This window comes from Styela clava, chromosome 1 (assembly GCF_964204865.1).
Source record: "Styela clava chromosome 1, kaStyClav1.hap1.2, whole genome shotgun sequence".
NCBI classification, from domain to species: Eukaryota; Metazoa; Chordata; class Ascidiacea; order Stolidobranchia; family Styelidae; genus Styela; species Styela clava.
This window is the reverse complement of record NC_135250.1, coordinates 29024321-29039370: the sequence shown is the minus strand read 5'-3', so window position 1 is coordinate 29039370 and position 15050 is coordinate 29024321. Positions and strand designations below refer to the sequence as shown.

Here is a 15050-nt window from a genome sequence, read left to right as displayed (position 1 = left end):
AGCGCCGCAAATTGTATTCAAAACTAACCGCAACAAGTTGTGAAACAGTCAAATATTTCATCTTCTAGTTATGTAAAGAATAAAGTGTTCGTCCAACATTTCAAACTTTGAGATTTGAAACAGGGTGATAATCATTATAAGCAGACAGACGTCATTTCATCACAGGAAGTTGTCATGTCTGGATTCAAATTCAATAGCCCGAGTTTCATGAGAAGTGTTTAATTCAATTTATAGTTTGTCCTTCCCCGATGTGCAGTGATCATAAGAAATAGGTTTTCGAGGATTTATTCTTTCAACTCATTCAGGACCAATTAACGTGCTTTTAACATTTAATCTTTGAAAAAGGCATCCATCAATGCCTTCATAACGAACGAATTTTTTTCCATTGGTGTGGACGACTTAACCATTTCATTTTGAAATAAAAGCTCATAAATAAGCACAAAAAACGCGAAACCATTAGTCTATTTATATTTGATGTCACATACTGGTCAGGTTGTAGCAGGTTTCAAACCCGACTAAGGATGATCATTTGCGAATACCTTAAAAATAACTCTTCAATATGAAACCTTCAACTCGCCTGGTTGCTTTAGATATCAATGTACCTATTATACGCGAGAACATTTTCTCTTCATTTAAACATGTTCATATCGATAGTGAGCATTGTATACTTAGTTTTGCCAACCAACCGACCCAAGCGTCATGATACCACAGTAGATAATCACAGAGGTATGTAGGATTTGTAGTTTTGGAACCGAAGTCCATCTATCTGTAGCAGTAGCCCATTATTAAACAGTTTATTATTTCACGTGATAGGTTCAGGATTGAACACTTATCGCAAAATTTCATTTTACTGAGTGACGCAAAAGTACATATTAGGTCAGTGACTGTTTTCAGAATATTTATTGATATAGCACATACAAATTACAACTTCATTTATTCGGTTCATTTTTTTAGGTTTTTCAAGGTATAGTGTATATATATATATATATTAGATCTAGTTTATATTATATGATAATATTGGTTATAGCAGGTTTTTCTGTGTATTCAGCATTCTGTGGGATATGCCTGAAAAAAGAAATCTTTTTAAATAAATGTATATTACAATACACCAAATGTGGACAATTTGAAATATGCATTCACCTCGTTGTTATTCAAAAAGTTCTTTCTCGTATTCAATCATCTCTTTGGGTTCAACTGAAAATACAAAATTAATGAAGAGATTATCTGGCGTTTTCACCCAGTTCGCAGACAGTATTTAGACAAGAACTCTTCTTATCTACCTAGTTCTTTGCTTCTTCTTCCATAGCATACAACCATATCTACAGCTTGCAACAGTATTAGTAGAGATATTACCACCATGAACAACAGACCGGTATTTTCTTCAGAATTCATATTCAAGTCTGTGAAACACAAATTGATATTTAGTATTAAAGCTGAAGTTAAATACTGGAAGAAAAAATAAAATGTATTCCCTGGATCTAACTGAGACACTGATAACAACAAAAAATGATAAATACATACACTTCAAGTAGACAAGTCGTTTGTTGTGATTTCCTAGTTGTGTCTTGATCAGAGTAAATTTGTAAGAAATCTAACAAAATGTTTTTTTCATTGATTCGGTATATCTAACTAAATAAATAATAAATTCTACATTCCATTCTTATGATCAACTCACTGTACATCAAATATAAAATGGATGGATCACGGAATATCTGATTTGGAACTTCTTAGATTTTTTGTTTTAAGCGTATTGATTTATCAGTCCTATTCCATACCTATAATACGTATTCAGAGTCTTGGAGCTGATCAAACTAAATAAATAAAATGAAAGAAATGACGAAAAAATATATACTCTTTTCACAATTTTTTCACTGTGTTCATCTCAAAACAATGTTTATGGACCAGTTCAGAAAATAAGAAACTTGGGCATTTTTCAATTCAATAGATTTCAACAGCACTGATCCTGCATCAGGATTAGGAGAGACAATAAGTACATCAACTCAACTTATAAAAATAACACGGAATATATTATACCAGCTCTCATGACATTTTCACTGCACTCATCTCAATCTAAAATAACAGAATGAAGAACAAATTCTTTCATTGGGAGTTCCAGACATGACTTTATGTGACGAAATGTTGTCTGTCTGCTCTTGGAAGACTGTGCGTGCTCGGTATATTTTTTGTGCACAGAAAAGACAGTTCACTCTCATGCGCAAACCATCCGGTTGACTTTATATAGTTTTCCATACTCCGTATTGTAACCTTGTCACTAACTAGAATTAAATATACGGTAAATATACGGTACGGAATCATACTCACATGTAGTCTATATATTTTTCAATATTAAAAATGTAAGTTTTTACATTCCTCAGTGATCTAGAAGATTTAATATTACCCCATCAAAAATTTACCTTATTTCTAATTTTTCAACACCCTACACTTAATTGACACCAATCAAAATATTACTAGACCTCTTATTGTTCTGGTCGTTCTACCCCGTTGTCCGCCCGCTACTCAAAGACTTATATTTCTATGGCCCATAGCTTCCAATATCCATTCCCATTTTTTGCCTTTACCGGCATCAAAATAATATAGAATTCTATTAACTGGTGTTACAACTTATCGGCGGAATATTTAGTTTCATTTGCATAGGGAATGCAAAATATTAATTAGCACCAGGTAATTTAGCGACGTCATCATGTCTTCCACGTCCTCGTTGATAGAACTTGTTTTTAATTTAATGATATGACAGGAAAGAATTAGCCTTGATGTTTCGTGTGGAACCCCATAAACACGCGAGGTTCAAATTATTTGGTTCGGCCATTTAGTTACGTCTCATAATCAGATAACAAACGTATATTTATTTATCATGGTCTTTGTTTTTTAGTAATTTTTATCTATTTTCAATCAGGATTCGTTCGAATATATAGTGGTCGATGCCATAACACTGGCACATATACATTTCCATAATTTATTTAGTTTCGTCATGACTAGATATTAAATGCTTCTCGAACAGTTGTGAAGATGACTGTGAGCCAAAGTTTGCAGTTCATCATAAAAATATGTTGTAAAAAAATGAAACCCGAGCAGATAAATAATAATAGAGTAATATACCAAGAGAATGTTTTTTTTGCGCATGAAATTGAACTGTTATTTCTGTGCACAAAGAAAATATACAGAGCACACAGAATCTTCCAAGAGCAGACAGACAACATTTCGTCACAGGAAGTTATGTCTGGAAGTTCCTAAAGAAGAATTTACACTCATTCTACTGTTTTAGATTACTGTACTGCCTTATTTGCTGGAATTTAACATCATCATTCTTATAGACCAGGGGTGGGCAAGCTTTTCAGACCGCGGGCCAAAAATTTCGCCTACCTAGACTAGCGGGACATGTGCATGTGACGTGAAACGTTGCATTTTATTAACAATAGTTACAGTGTTACAAAAGCAAAAATGGAAAACAATTGACCTCGTGCCAAAACTAAATTTAATAGCAATTTGTGTTTATTTTTTTCGTTTTGAGATGTGAGAAGTGTAAATAACATTGGAGAACATAGTATATATTTTTCATGTCATTTCAGTTCAGTAGTTACATTTAATCATTTCCAAATTTTATTTTACATTTCCAAGAGAGTAAATATTTATTTTATGGATTGAATAAAATGAGACTGATGATATGGCTAATGATATTGTGCAAGGCCCTAACTGTTATTATGCTTGGAACAAAGATAACTGAGAGGCTTAGAAGCAGACATGCATCATACCTCGCGACCCCCTGCCTCACTTTCTATACTTATTAATAAAATAAGCGATAAAGAGGAGGCGAGGTTCTTACCACTTCATGACAGCTGCTGCCACGGACGCACCGATGGCAGCTCTTGCCGTGGTTATGGCGCATTTACCGGTATATTCACAAAGTCGTGTACCAGATTTTAGTGCATCATGCGCAATTAAATCTACTCAAACCTAAAACTTAACCCCAAATCCATCAAAACTGTATCCATAAGAAAAAATGTTCCAACCCAACCCATACCTATTGCCATCAGGGACAGCCCTGTCATTACAACCGACATGCCGTGGTTACGGCAGCAAAATTTTAGCCGCTTTTGGTTTTCAATTCGCTGCCGTGGTAACGACATCTAGCCATTGATTTGTGGCAGCTAAAAAGTCAGTCGCCATGGGTTTGGCCATATCGGCCATGGTTTAAAAATCCCGCAATTGCTTCGAAGCCCGCGTGTTTTCCGCATTGTGACGCGCGGAAATGCAGACGAGTTCGTGTGACGCCACAATGGTTAACATGCCATTAACACCTCGCGCCGCTTGCTTGGTTTCCAAGCAATAAGCGACATTCTGGAGTCTCACGACAGCTAGTGAAAATCTCTCGGAGGCAGACTAGACTCCATTCCAGACTTCTCCGCGTTCTATTGACAATATTTAACCTAAAGTTTTGTATTATTTTCTACTGTTTTGTCAGACATTCGCGACCCCCCTAGAAACCCGCCGCGACCCACTGAGATAGAGCAAGCAAATGTACTGCAAGCTTGTTAGATTTTACGTCTCCGCCTGAACAAGGCACTCAATCAATAATTTAATTAATTAATAATTTAAAAGCGGTTTTGTCCTCTTGTACTGGTTTAACCGTTTTTGCTGTTATCAGTGTCCCAGTCAAATCTACAGGAAAGAATGCATTATTCCAAATTCTCTATCTAGGTATGTAACATATCTCCAGATATGTAAAATTCAGCTTGATTGTAAATTGTATGGGATGATAATGCTTTTCAGTAACGCAACGTAATAATGTTTAAAAGATCAAACTGAAATTACTTCAAATTTACGAGTAGCGAATAGTTAGGTAGTTGCCCGATTTTAAAATCTTTGTTCGACAGACAATGAGTTCATGCCTGCCATCTCATTCATTACTTTTAACAGACAGTGTTAATATATCGCATAATACTATTTGTAATTTTGTATTCTCCGTAGGATTCTAAAACAGTTGGGAATGAAGGGATAATGAATATTGAGATAAAATTTTCGAAAAATAATGAGGTAAGTTTCAACTTGTCTAATTTGGCGTATGCAACCGGTACTAAAAGAACACTAATTCCTTTTTCGTTTTCAGGCATTTTCCGCATAATTCTGAATATACAAGGAATCCTGCTATACCCTATGTCGTTCATATAATATAAATTAAGTCTAACATAAAGTTAATATTATATCATAAAAATAAAGCTGAAATAAATCTGAAACGTATGATTGGTATCAAAATAAGAAGTTCAATACTCTTTGGGTCATAGAAAATAATGCAAATTTTAGAGACGTGTTCTAATCTGATCAATACCATGAATATCACGTGAAATATCAGAATGTTTTATAACTGGGTAAGGTCTGTTTTGTATGAAAATCATGAAAATCATTCCTATGTCCTCCGACAATCTGAGCAACTATTGACACCTCGCCTAATTAATTTGTATTCCAAATGCTAAATATAAAGCAAAGAGACAGATCTCATTAATGACCTTTCATTTAGTCACCCGCTGGCATTTAATCAAGAATTCAATGATTTTATTGAATATTTAACATGCATAACTCCTATACTTTTACACTGATTGTTTAAATATGTAGCCTGGAGAAGTCAGACCTTGGTCAGACGAAACGGTAAATAAATATATTTGTGTAAGTGTGCTCATTTATGGAAAAAGATTTATATTTTTCAGGTATTTACCGCGTAATTTTGAATATACAAAGAATCTTACAACATCGAATGCTATTCATATAATATAAACTTGTTTTAATATACATTCAAAATATTTTAAAAAAACTAAATAAAATTAAACTGAAGTATTTAAAGTTTTGATTTGTGTCAATATGGGTGTGATTTCAATAAATATACAGAAAACGGTGACTGAGTATATATTTGTTCTTTTTTCAACCAGAAAATTGCGCGACAGTGAGAAGTGTTCAATCCTAAAAAAGCTAAGTAAAATACGTGATGTGTTAGAATGTTTCAAAGTGTTTGTGCTTAGTTTTGTATATGAATCACTCGAGACAGCAATCTTGCAGATTTAAACACTTTTGTTGCCATTTTTGATCTTTCCCAAGGATATCGTATTGGCGACGGCTGGCAAAACTGACTTCATTTTGTTCCTTATGGTGAGCCCGATATCAAGCATAAAATATTTAATAACCCAATTACCTTAGTGGAGCGGATTTTCACTCATTCACGAAAGTTAACTGAGAGCGCCATTATTTTCTTCGATTTGCTTCGTACATTGATCAAATTGTTCTGATGCAAATTGCGTCAGCAAACGCCGAATGGAATGGATTTGACCATTTTAAAGTAATACAAACAACAGTATAACTTTCAATTCCGAGCATTTTGATATAAAAACATCTATGCGAGGGTCGACTAGAAGTGAACATGTGATTGTAAATTGCAGAAATGATTTTAAAGAAAAAAAGTTCCACCTAAAAATGGAAACTGCGAAAGACAAAGAGTAAATGCATAAAATGATCAAAATACGTTATACTTGAGAAATGAGAATCAGTACACTGTAATAAACGCTTGTTCCAATTGTCTAAGCACGGTTGAAAAAACATAAAATTAAAATCAAAATTTCCCAATTTTGCAATTTGGAAACACGGTACGTGTCCAGGTTTCTTTTGAATATTACGGTTTCGAAAAAAAACAGACACTAATTCTGGGAGTTGTAATTTCCTACGGAAGTTAAAAATTACTATTTATTTGAAACTTTTTAGCTTTATTATGTCTCACTATAGAACTTGAAATGAAATAAACCCACAATTCTTATGCCTAATTGGAAAAACAGTGTTTGGAGAGCGAGAGGTTTCATTTATGATTTCTTTAATTGGTTTAAAGGAATGAGGTAAATTGTAGATGTAGTAACATTTACTCATTTACTGGATTGAGGTAGAAGTCAGCCTACAATCAGCTATCGGCAATCGTGTTGTGCAATGTCGACCCAAAAAGCTGCAAGTGGTCAAACACTAGAATATATATTTGAAATAGAACGTATTCAGAAAACGGATTCAGAGATTTTAAACATGAATTCATTCCCCCAAACCGTATAAAAAATTGATGTGTCATATTAATAAAAGTATTGCGTATTTCAATTGAAAATTACATGTTGTTTTCTGGAGCTTATATTGCTAGAACAAACTCTGTTCATTCATTCACAAACGAATTGAGTGATTCTTGAGCAGCCAGTATTCCATTTTCCGCAAATTTCTGCACATTGTATTAAAAAGGTGTCAGTACTCAGATCAAACGTACATAAGCGTACGCGTAATGGACGTCAAATATGTGATATAGATTCATGCGTAATCATCATCGATGTTTCATATCGGAATAATGAAGCTCTCGAAATGCTAGTGTTTAAGCAATAAAATACACGCACCCCAGGAGGTTAATTTTTGTATGCGTATTTAGCTGCTGTGCCATAAAAGAATAGGTGTGTCTAAAGCAGACGAATCATCATAAAGCTCAAAGTTATATTTTGGGGATATTCGATACAAAGAGTTATCTTGTTATTTATTTACCTTTCAATTTGTTTATGGTGATATCGCACTTATTATTATTACCAGAATTATTATCTAGCATTCCCAGGAAAATACTAAATGCATTGTGGTGCAGTTATTGCTTTTTTGTGATAAAGACCAAATACACGAATCATCATTTTTACATAAAATGAGATCATTCAAGTTGAACGCTGTGTTCACAAAATTAAAAAAAAGCTCTTCTCCCATAAAATAACAATTTTTCATATTTTTTATTTTATTGTTACTTCATATTAAAACATAAATACAAAATATTGACTTAGTGTTTCTCTGGCTCGAAATCTGAATTTTGGTGCAAATGCCAAAATCTTGCTTTTGGTGGTAATTTCATCAATGATATTGTTGCAAGCAGTAGATATGGTTGCATGCCAAACTAGAGGACATCCAGACATGGATAAAAGTAAGTAAAATTACCTAAGACTGTATTTATGTGATTAGAAGTCTCATACAGTTTCTTTGCCATCTTTGTCAAATGTTATTGTTTGAAAAGCGCTTGAAACTTTGAAAAATGTATACATTGTTGCTCATACATACCATTTGGGCTGTGATTTAAAACTCACCCCCTCGTCTATGATGTAACTAATTCGATACACAATGCCTAATATCAAAGAAAGTGCCCGATTGAACCTACACTGTGAAAACAACCCAATAATTCTGAGGCATTTTGTATTTCTAGGAAAATTAGATGTAAAGTTGGAGAAGGAATATTGAAAAAAAATTGTCCATCAAGATTAAGGTGAAAGTATATTTTACCCTTTTTTTTTATTATTTTTGGTGTAAGCAACTCGGGATCAAATGTATGTTTGCTAGGAATACTGTTATTTATTTCAGGTGTTCTGTATGACATTCAGAATATACATGGAAAATATTTTAACATTATTTGAAATGTATATAATAATCACTGAATAAAAGCTGAAATGAAATAAATAGAATTATGATTTGTTGTCATTGTGGGTGGTTTCATTTCATATACAGAAACGGTCACTGAAAAATTATATTTTTCACTCAACAAATTTGCGTTTGTGAGGTAAAGTGCTAAAGCCTGATCATAACTACGTATATTTCGTACAATATTACGTTGTTTCATCATTAGCTGTGGTTAGTATTGAATAAATATAACTCGAATTTGCTCTCAAACCTGCAGATCCAAACACTTTTATTCTTATTTTTTTTTATCATTTTCTGTAGTTTTATTTTGGCGCTTGGGTAGGCTATGGTAAAACAGAGGGCGTTTTGTAACGTATTCAAAAGCAGAGAATCAATAATAAATGTTTCAACGGTTCATTAAATTGAATGAAACGGCTTTATAAATATTTTAGATAGTTCTGCTGAAAGCGATATTATTTATCTTTGATTCACCTAGCAAATTTAATCAAGCTATCAAAGTGCAAATAACAGCAGCAAGTGACGAACAATAATAGATTTCAGGATTTTCAGGTTAATAAAATCATAAGTTAACACGAAAACATACCTGATAATGAAGTTTCCATAAGGCAATTTAGTGAGAACAATTTAAGAGGGTGTAGTGGTAGAGAACATTTGAGATAAAAATGGCATTGAAAGCATTAAAACGAAAAGACGAGAAACGAAAGGAAAAGAATTTGGTGAAAACAATTTAAGAGGGGTTAATGGCAGAGAACATGTTAGAAATCATTAAAATGGAAAGGAGAGTGAACGTTATATCGAGAAAACGTAATTGAGAAACAGAAAAAAAAGAAAATTGGATAAAAGACCATATACTTTGATGCAAAACAGCGCTAAACTTATCCTCATCTGATATCGACAGTTAAACAAGAGTGTTGACTGCAGTTTGTTGTAAATTGACCGTAAGACCTTTTCTCTTCCAATTCGTCAAAATCTGGAAAAATTCCCCCCATTATTTTTATCACAAAATACACACTACAACGCTCTTATGAGCATTCACCGATCACCACAGCCAATCAGAACTTTATAACGAAATGCTTTCCTTAATCGAGAAATATTGATTTGATTCTGAATGTGAAAACTTCCTGATAGGAAATACTTTTGAAATGGTGGACGGACGTCGTTTCATATCTTCGCACACAAATATGGTAGTTTGCTCTCATTCAAAAATGGCCACTGTCTTTTACATTTTTGGGAAAATAGTTGACAAAAGGTTTAATATGGTTAAGCATAACCACTGCCAAGTATTTGATATTTCAATCTTTGCCTTTTTGTCTCCGTATTATTTCAAATAAATTTTGTAGAATACTTTGCCAATTATTTCATTATGAAACAAAATTATTGAAAATTAAATTTTGCACATTCATTTTTTGTCTTATTGCATATCTAATAAACAAATTAAAAAAATCCCCTTTTATGGTATTACTTATCGATCTTAAGATCGGTAAATATGTTGATAGGTACTTGTATGTCTGTTTGTGTGTATGTCTGTGTGTTAGATGCACGCAATATCACACGGAAGCGAGGTTGAATCTGCTCCAAATTGCATGTGCATTCATCATAGCTCAGCTCAGAAGCCTGGTGATTTTGGATGTATTATGTCTTATAATTAGCGAGTTATTAATTAATTAGTGATGGGACACACGGTGTCCCTATGGAGTAAGACCACTAATTTGGGGGATCCCCTACCCTTCGATCGATAAGTCTTCGGTTTCTAACCGATATTCTAGTTTAAATCTCTTTTGTTTCTTCTGCTCAAAATCACGGTGTTGATAGCTCCAATAAATCGAGATTGAAATAAAATTTCTAGATTTTATTAATGATTGGTCGATTGAATGGTACGATTAGTTAATTTAAGTTTTACCTGTTAAAGAGGTCTTAAATGACTAGTAAGTACTTTTTGGTTTCTTTTTAAAATAAATTGCAATCCTGGTCGACATATAGAGTCTAATTTTTTGTTGCCGAAACTGATGTATTTTAATTATTCAAAAATACGTCTCACGTTCCAACAAAAATGTAAAGCCCCAAACTCCGAATTAATTTTGCTGCTTGCAAGATGGCTTTTTACTTCTAACCGTTGTAACAAAAACGAGCATAGCTTACAGTGTATTGACTATTTTGATGTGTATTGACGTCATATATTCTTTCCTTTTCATTCATTTTTTTCTCTCCTTTTCGTTTTAAGTGACTCAAGCGCCAAGTTGGTGTCATAGTGAATGATCACGGATGTAAACAAATATCTGAACTGCTGGTTTGGATATAAGTCAATTGAATATTTTTAAATCTCTCCAAACCATTATGAAACATCTCATTATTTCGCGTAATTTACCTAGCAGTTGTCATACTTGAACTCTCCCCACAAACTTGTTAATTGACACCAGAGTAGATAATTTTTCAGTGGCCATTTTCTGTGTATATATTGAAATTACCCATGTTGATGCAAATCATAAGTCAATTTATTTCGATTAATCTTTTATTTATTGCTCATCAGATACATTTCCAATAATGTTATACACAATATATTTCAAAGTATATTCTGAAGTACATGCAGAACATCTGAAATAAAATTTGAAATTCAATAGGCAAATATGCATTTGATTCAGATGGCCAAAAATTGAATAGTTTAGAATATATGATCACCTGATTATTCTTCAAGAATTTTATCCTCTAACTTTTCCACGAAGCCTCCTGAAAATATAAAATTGATTCAATTGAGTTAATGGGAAGTCTTTGGGTTGGCAAAACACGGTATTTAATTCAATCAATAATATTCAGGTGGGTTTAAATTCTCAGTTTGACGAACAAAAATTTGAACTCGGGCAACAGCCCAACTATCCACCCACTCGTGAAGTTGTATCTTTCTTATGTGGCGTTGCTGAACGGATTTCCTATGACATATTATTTACAATCAAGCTGAATTTGACATAGATTTCAGTTGCATAACTTCAGCATTAAGAACTCTACTTACCTCCACCGAATCCTCCTTGACATGCAACCATATCTACAGCTTGTAACAGCATGAGTAATGAAATCATCTGCAAGAACAATAGTTGGGCATGAAAATGGTTTCATAAAAATATTCCACTATCGCAGCGTTGAGCGACTCAATTAATTTATGTTTTTTTTTATTTTTTATAATTTATGTAGTTATGAAATGCGTGACACTGAGAAGTGTTCAAGCCTTATTAATTTTAGGTAAAATACGTGAAATGTCAGACAGTTTCAAATATAGTTTTGTATACAAATCAACTAGACAGCAAACTTTCGGGTTTAAACACTTTTGACATAGCAAACCCACTTTTTACACGAACAAAAATAATTTTCTGAACTTTTTATTATATTGTTTTCATAAATAGTTCATTTCCATCAAATATTAATTTAGTTTGCTCAGACTTGGATTATAAATTTTGGTGCTTATGCCCGACTATTGTTATTACTGGTAATTTCAATACTAATTCTGTTGCAAGCTGTATATATTGTTGCACGTCAAGGAAAAGCACCATGGGGAAAATATGGACTAGGAGGAAGTAAGTAGAGTTGTTAATATAGTCAGACTTGTTAGTATATAAACCGTTTGAAACTGTTTCTGTAACGCGACATAGGAAAGATATAAGAGAATAAAAATAAATCATTCCAAATTTTTGAGTGGTTGGATAGTTAGGTTGTTTCCCGATTTGTAATCATTGTTAGTCGGAAAATGAATTCAAGCCTGCCATCTCATTTATTACTCGTAACGGACATGGTGTTAAAACATCGCATAATTTTATCACCAATTTTGTAGGTAGGATTCGAAGAATGGAATATTGGGATAAAGTTCTCCAAAAATAATGAGGTGAATGCAAATTTCAACTTGTCTATTTTGATGTATGCAACCAGTGCTAAATGAATTCTTATCTACATTTTCGAGGAATTCTGAATATACAAGGAATCCTACTATATAACATGCTATCCATATTATATAAACTAGGTCATACAATCTACAATATATCTTATAAAAATCAAGCTGAAATTAAAACTTGATTGTAATAAATGAACTTATGACTTGTATCAATATGGGAACTTCAAGAATCTTGGGTCATTCGACAAAATGCGCATTTGTGTTTGTGAATAATGCTAGTTGTACTACGTGAAATTCAAGAATGTTTTATAATGAATGAAGGTTTGTTTGAATGCAAATCATTCGACTTGGGTGCCCAACCTACAGATTCATACACTTTGTTTACATTCGTGATAATTCACTATGGTATCATGTTTGCAATTGGGTAGTTTGTTAAAACTGAGTTTGTGTGGGTACTTCTTTTAAAGCTTCAGTTCATGCATATTAGTAGGAATAACATAGTTTCCATATGCAAATTTAGTATAAGAAAAAAAAATTGGAGAGTATAATGGAGGTAAACATTTGAGAGAGAAATCGCAGAAAACACATATCAAAAGAAGAGAAAGAGTTTTAGCTGTAACACAAAATAGAACAAGAGAGGAAAGTAATTGATGAAAAGGGGATAATAAGTGGCACTTAATACCCAAGTTGTTGATAACAATGCGCGCCAATAGATTGACAAGACGTGACCGATAGGATCATTCTCTCTCGTTCCCACTAAATTTTCTCTTTTTCTCGATATTTATTTATATTTTCATGCATTGATATATTTCAGTGATTCACCTATTCAAGCGCAAAAATGATATCATAGTAAACTATCACAATGATAAAAGAATTGTTTCAATCTGCGGATTCGAAAGCCAAGTCCAGCAAAACTTACAAGGCAAAAAGTCCGAGTCAAAATTACCACAACCAATTTTAAAACAATTCATTATTTTACTTGATTTATCAAAACTGGCCAGGCTTGAACACGTCCAATAATCACGTAATTTGTCCATGGCATAAACGAAGATGGCATTTTTTGTGTATGTATTGAAATCACCCATAATTTTTTTTGAAATTCCAGCTCTTGTCAATATATAGTGTTTGGATTTTTTTTTGCTGAAACTGAGGTATTTGAAGAATTCGAGAATACGTTTCATGTTCCAACAAAAATGCAAATACATTAATTTACAAATTAATTTCAAAGCTCGTTCGTATACTTCAAGCCTTTGTAACAAAAACAAGCTCGGCTTACAGTGTGTGTGATGTTATCCTTCTTTTTAGGTACCATTTATTCACTCCTTTTTATCCAATTTTCTAATATATCTTTTTCTATTTTGTGTCCACGATACATTTTTGTTTTAATATATATATTCATTACTTTTTATCCAATTTTCCAATATATTTTTTCCTATTTTGTATCTTCGATACATTTTTTCTTTTTGAGACTTCCAATAATTAGGCGTCACAAGCGCCGAGATGGTGACATGGTAAATGATCACGAATGTAAACAAAGTTTATGAACCTTCTGGTTTCTACCCCATTTATAATCAAAACTCAACGCAACCCATTATGAAACATCTCAATAGTTCACGTAATTACCCTTGCAGTTGTCATATTTGATCCCCACTCCCACAAACGCACAACTAGTTGATTGGCACGTGAGTAGAAATTGTTCAGTGGCCTTCACTGTATATATGTTGAAATTATCCAAATTGATACAAATCATAAGTTAATTTATTTCAATTCAGCTTTTATTTATTGCTCATGAGACACATTTTAAAGAATGTTATTCGAAATATATCCCATGCATATTCGGAACTTCATGCAGAACACTTGGAATAAAATACAAAATTTATAAAACAATATGCATTTGGTCTTGGTGGCTAAAAATAGAAAGTTTAGATTATATTATCACCTCATTATTCTTCAAGGATTTTATCCTTCGACTGTTCCATGAAGCCTTTTGAAAATACAAAATCGACTCAAATTTTATCTACCCACTCGTAAAATTGGAATGATTTCAGTTTCATATTTTATATATTTTTTATGAAACGTTTTCGAAGCTTTCAAACGTTTTACTATACCATACTATTTAAAATCATGCCGAATTTGACATAATGGCATAACTTCAGCGTTAACAACTCTACGTACTTCATTCAAATCCTCCCCCTACTCCTTCTTGTTGATATGCAACCATATCGACCGTTTGCATCAGAATCAGGTAATGAAATTAGCAAAAACAATAGTCGGGCATGAGCACAAAAATTCAAATTCCAAATCTGCAATATGTAATGGAATTGAACTATTTATGAAAACAATATAATACAAAAAATCAGAGATGTTAGGTAAAAAAGTATTTGCTATTTAAATGGTTTTATACAAATATCCCACCGCAGCGTTGAGCAAAAAATTACTTCTAAGTACAAGCGGCGAAATTGTTTTCCGACAAAAAGATTTTTATAGCAAGGCTGAAGAATTCTGTCAGAATGGCTGTTTAATAGTTTTGTATATTGCTATCACAAGATGCAACGAATTCTACATTACATGTTTTTAGGCTTAAACCCGGAATTACAAAACGTAACAAAACAAACAAAGTTTCAAAAGTCGTTGCCAAGATGATGCCTTCTTGAAAGATCAAAAATGGCAACAAAAGTGTTTGAACCTGCAAGTTTGCTTTTGCAAG

General features: G+C 32.9%; 1 long non-coding RNA gene across 1 annotated transcript; it reads right to left on the bottom strand.

Moving 5' to 3' along the window:
* Window positions 1-893: 893 nt before the first annotated feature.
* LOC144424419 (uncharacterized) lies at window positions 894-1665 on the bottom strand. Its single transcript, XR_013476709.1, has 4 exons — window positions 1522-1665; window positions 1281-1400; window positions 1141-1194; window positions 894-1065 (listed from the first exon to the last, which is right to left on the bottom strand). It is a non-coding gene; the product is annotated as an uncharacterized LOC144424419 (long non-coding RNA).
* Window positions 1666-15050: the final 13385 nt, after the last annotated feature.